Source organism: Pteropus alecto, unplaced genomic scaffold (assembly GCF_000325575.1).
Source record: "Pteropus alecto unplaced genomic scaffold, ASM32557v1 scaffold5, whole genome shotgun sequence".
Lineage (NCBI taxonomy): Eukaryota > Metazoa > Chordata > Mammalia > Chiroptera > Pteropodidae > Pteropus > Pteropus alecto.
Window position 1 is genome coordinate 16,784,485 of NW_006441953.1, and position 5,818 is coordinate 16,790,302.

Sequence of the window (5,818 nt, forward strand, 5' to 3'; positions counted from 1 at the left end):
AGACCAGCAGATATTCTCAGACAGAGTCCAGATTCAGAACCTGCTTATCTCTTAGCATTATTACTGTCCCCAACCTGACACAATAAATTATCTTTACTTGTATGACCCTCTCCGCTCCTCATATAAAAAAACTTTTTGTAAACATGTCTTTTCTAACATTTTTAGGTGTATTATTCTGAGAAGTTGTATATATTCAAATGAACATGTTGCCAAAAAAGGAAGTTCCCACTGTTGTATTTATTTACTTGTTTTCTTTTTTAATTTGGCAAATGCTGGGCTGTTGTATGTTAGAATTTGATGTTACTGGTGGAATGTGGTTGTGACTATGAGTGTTAACATTTTGTGATGACGAGTCAACATTTTGCATGTATATTTTCAATTACCCCCTCGTTTTCAGTCCCACGTTTCACTACTGTGCTCCCTTTTACCTAAAATCTTAGGCTCTGGGCCTTTCTAGGCTGCATCTGTGAACATCAGCTCCCTAAAGCATAAATGTAGCCTGCTCTGCCTTTATGCTATACCTAAAATTTTTCTCGATCTGTTTCTTCATTCCTCCACTCGCTTTTTATTTCCAAAAATTTGTTAAAATGTCTTTTAAAGACCTACTTCCTGTTCTTTTTAATGGTGTAGGTCTGTTATTTTTAAAGAGACCTCTTCTTTATCATTAAACAGCATCTCAGAAAATTAGAGTAAAATACAGTAGTCTGGTCTCTCACATTTAAAGCATTCTCAGGTCCTTTATTCTTTTTGGACACTTTAATACTTTTAACTTAAATTATATTGTGTAATTATCATAACCACCATCTGAGGAACATTACCAAGGCTGCTATTTGTCAAAGGACTTCCAAATTAGAATTGCATAATTATGAAGGAATTGATTTCATAATGTTGTTTGTTTCAAGTCTTGTGTATAGGTGGGAAAAAGCCCTCGGCTTACTCCTCAGTTGGAAGAAAATAGTAATTAAGTCCAAACCTAACTACTGTACAGTGTTTAATAGAAGCACCCAAAGTCTTAGATATCAGTAGACAAAGCAGAAGTCAGAAAAACAGGATTGAGACACAGGGTGTTCAGTTCAAAGAACATGGACTTCAGTATAAATCTTGGAGCCATCACAAAGAGTGGGTCAAACCTGAGACAAACTACTTAATTTATCAAATGATCAATATCTGTATTTCCAATATAATGAAACCCTACATGGGTGTCAATTATAATTTCAAATAAACTCTAGAATGATTACATTGAAAATATTAAATGAGACACCAGTAAAACAATTAATGTTCTCTTGGCACCTAATGGATGCTTAAATGGTTTCTCTTTCACATTTCCTGTCTTGGCTTGCCCTTCCTTCCACTTCCTTAGAATAATGCCTGCTACAAAACATAAATATTGGTTAATTGAACTCTTGGTAAAGTTCACTGCAAGGAACACATTTTGTCGACCCTTCCAGCCTTGGTCTTGTTCCCCCTTATCAAGACTTACCCTCTTGGAGCAGACTCTGGGACCCAACTCAGCAAGTGCTATTAAAGGAGCGGAGGTGAGAAGCTGACTCTCTCTGTTAGGTGCTCTGCAAAAAATTTTATTTCTTCACATGAATTATGCTTTTGGTTGATGTGGTGCATTACTTAAACTGTCAAAAATCAATTCAGATGTTAAATACCGTTTATGATTACTTCAGATGACCTTTAGGTTTTGGAAAGCATATTTAGCAATTATTCATCTATCAACTTGCTAATGTCGGCTGATTTTACTCATTTGCATTATGCGTACATTTTGAAGGTGTCATATAAAAGCAATTTATCCTTTATGCATCAGAAGGGTCTTTTAAAAACTGCTGGGAGCTCTATTCAACCATCAGACTCCCTCCTTCATCATAATCTCTGAGATCCCTGCAAAAACCTGCCTTCGATATTTCTCATATTTATACCAACAATCTGGATGTGATTTCTCACCCTTCCTAGGGACTTACAGGTAGACAATCAAAGCTTCATCATCTTTGGGGCTGAGGCAGTCACTGAGATAACAACAGGAAAACAAGTGTACTCTTCAGGAAATTATCATCATGGCTGCTATGAAGCTTATTTCAAGCTAGTTTTTCCTATCAAGAGATTTGTATCTGTAGAGAAAATAGGTAGGTATATGGAGTCTTATTTCTTCTTCAATTTAATTCAAAACTATTTTTATTAGTGCCTCCCATGTTTACAACATGCTGTTAGGTACAAGCATTAGTTTATACAAGATAGCTTTGACATAGTCTCACATTCAAATACATACAATGCAATAATAATGTGTTATAAAAGTATTCTAAATATCATGTGCATGGCAGGTTAAGGTGAGCTTTAAGGAAAAGGTAGATTTTCAATGACAGGATTTTGACAAGCAGAAATACAGAGAGGTAAACATCCTCAGCACAGGAAAAGTAATGTGGGGTGTGAATATGTGTAGATGTGCATGCGTTTGCACTTGATAGCATTCCTTACTCTTTGATTGCATAGGTATTGAGACTGATATGAACTTGCTTGAAGAACAAATGTTACCTTTTGAAGATATGATAGTAGCAGGTAAAATTTCAGGAACCAACTGGAATGAGGTGCCTGCATACTATGAAGCTTCCTGTTCTGCCTCATATTTCTGTTCCTTTCAGTAGATCTGCTTCATTCTATGTTTTGCTGAAGATGAGCTTCCCTTGTTTTTCTGTCTCCATGGCTTCCAGAGCTCTGGGATTTATTTCTTCCTCATTAAATCATTGACCAAACTGGGACTGGAATTGCTTAGCCTCAATTCCAAATTCCCCAGGGAAAATGTTCATTGGTCTATTTGGTTTCAAGTTTCATCCATGATTCAAGCAAATTTTCTAAAGCATTAAAATCACATTGAAGAAAGATGGCTTCTTGAGCCCTATGGGGGCAACTAGGTGAGCAGGGTGGGATAAAAGGCTCCAGTTCCTATTAAAAAGAGGAAATCTGGAATAACCATCTTACTCGTTTTCACTTGAGTGTTGAATATTTGAACATCTGACATTTTACATGTAATGAACAATGAATGTAGAAGTATAAAAGGTGATAAAACTAGAAAAGTTAGTTGGGATTATATCACAAGAACTTTTAATGAAATTCCAAGGAATTAAAATTGTATTCTTTACACAAGGAAGAGACATTAAAAATATTTAAATAGGGAGATGGCACTTTTAGTAGCATCTATAGACAGAAGCAAAACACAGACACAGGAACTACCTGGAAAAAGACTGCAATGTTTTTAAATGAGAAGCGATGGTTTAGCGTTGTGGCATTAAGACTGGAAAGGAGCTATCTAGTCTGAAACTGATCAACTGGATGTGGGATCTAATTTTATATAGGAGGAACAGAGAAATGAGATGAGAGAATATGAACAAATAATTCTTCAAAAATAGCTAGTTCATGTTTATACTGTATTAGAGCTTTGAGAGATTTTGAAATTGAAAATGAAATGTCTATCACCTTCTTTTTCTGTTATGGTGACATGCTCAGACTTTTGAGCGTGCACTGAGCAAAGGCCAGGAGAATGGTGTGTGACTTTGCATTCCCACAGAACGAAACATAGAGTGTGAGTTCTCCAGAGGGGAAAGCTACACTATATAATGGATCGTCATCTAGAATCAAAAGGTGTTAAATGAAAAGGGTACTATATAGACAAATTAATTTGGGAAATGCTGAGTTAAACAATTTTAGAGATGTTTATTATTCCCAAGGCAACTCCAGACCTTTAATATATTAATATTTTGTATGACTCTTTAAAAGCAGCAGTATGGCATGCAGACTCTGCCATATTACCATGAAACCCATTTTTAGAGGGAAATCTCTATGGACTAGTATGGCTTGAAATGCAGTGTGAAATTCTGCTAAATGTAGAGCTTTCTTAGGATCGAAAATGTTCTATTTATATGGTGAATATCATTTAGGATATTTTACCTTAAAGCGATTAAACATAAATCAGAAGATAGACACTGCATTGTATTAAAGTGATTAGAAATGATTAAAACAATGAAAATTGTCCTCACCTTCTTTCAAAGTTATGGCTCAAATACTCATCTTTCTAAGCGTGTGCTGAATGAAGGCCCGGAGAATGGATTTGTGACCACTGCCTTCCTAACAGAACTAAATGCATGCCATGATTTCTCCAGAGGAGAAAATTATACTTCTTATTGGATTATCAAAGAATAGCTTGGCTTGTACCTTAACAGAGCAAAGTGCTACCTACACTGATACTAAGCCCCTGGGAACAAAAATTCAGAGTAATAGATGATGAGAAACCTAGAGGATATTGAGCAAAAAAATGGTTCAGAATTGTAATATTTTAATATCCTGTTATATTATATGGTAGAACATTTTTAGGAAAATTACTTGGAAAAGTAAAAGTTAATAATTGATCTCTGGACATTAAACTTTTGTCTGCTCTTCCCTTTATAAACAATTATAATTAATAAGGAAATAAAACTTTTAAAGGAGATGGTGTTTATTAAATATGCATTTTTCATTCTTATCATATAACAATAAATCTGAATATTCTGCATCACTCCTTTTCCAAACATGTCCCTTGAACTACCTTCATGAGAATTATTTTGGAGAACTCCACTGGAGACCTTCTGAGTCGGAATCTCTAAAGATGTAGCCTGAGAATCTGCAATTTTAATAAACACCCAGATAAGCTAATGCACATGGCATTTTGAGAAACACTACACTAGGTTTTCCTTATCCCAAGAATGCTTAATTGTCAGTCTCATTAAAAAATTGTCCAAAAGCACAGGCCGACCAAGGATACAATTACACATTAGCTCAGTTGACCATATAGTGTGCCTTTCACTGTGATGGTTCCATAGATGTGTCAGGCATTGCTTCTGCTCTGAAAGGCTCTTCTGTTTTTGATATTAAGCCAATAAACAAAAAGAAATTCTTTAGTATCCTGTGAAAGTCATAGAAATATCATTTGGTATTTCTAGAGTTCCATTCCTACAGGTAAAAGTTTTTTTTTTTTTTTTTTTTTAAGTCCAGTTCTCAAAAGTGGTTTACAATTAGTTTATCTACTGAGGAGGTGGATATAAATGATAAAACTTTCATACACAACGTATTTTTAATATGTAATTCCTCCCAAGCCTTCTGAAGAAATGTCTATCAAATCGAATAGTTGACGCACTTTGAGCACTTAGCTCCAAAGAGAAGATGACATTTTTTCATTAGTTTAAGATTTATATGCTAAAGTATCTGTCACAATAATAATAAAATCTGACAGTGTAGATCATATGGGTTTTCACGCAGCAGAGGTAATGTGTTCTTTGGAAGATATAAATGCCAATTTGTTCAAATCAAAGATTTAAAAAAATTTTAGAAAAGCACAAGAACTTCAAAACTTTATATTTCACCATTTCAGCATCATTCATTTAACAATATTTATGTTATGTCAGTCATACTAATAAATATTTTGTATATAAGTTATAAATTATTATTTCATCATATATATTTTCAGTTACTAACATTTTCAAAAATGGCCAGATGCCAGTCAGCTCAAATGCATCTACAAAGAGACATTTGTAGGTATAAATTGAATATAATTACTCTGTGCTATAGCTGAATTCTCTGTGCTCGTCCCCACTCCCTACGTTGGTAGCTGCAGCATGTAAAATTCCAATCCATTTTATGCAAGAGTACTAAAAAATATTCACATACCTCGACCTTTAATGAAAAGAGGAAAGTATGCCTTCTCAGAAAATTATATGGAGAATTAATATGGTACATCTACTGACTTTCTGGATTACACTCAAAACCTTTCGTTCATGTCATTGTGTCC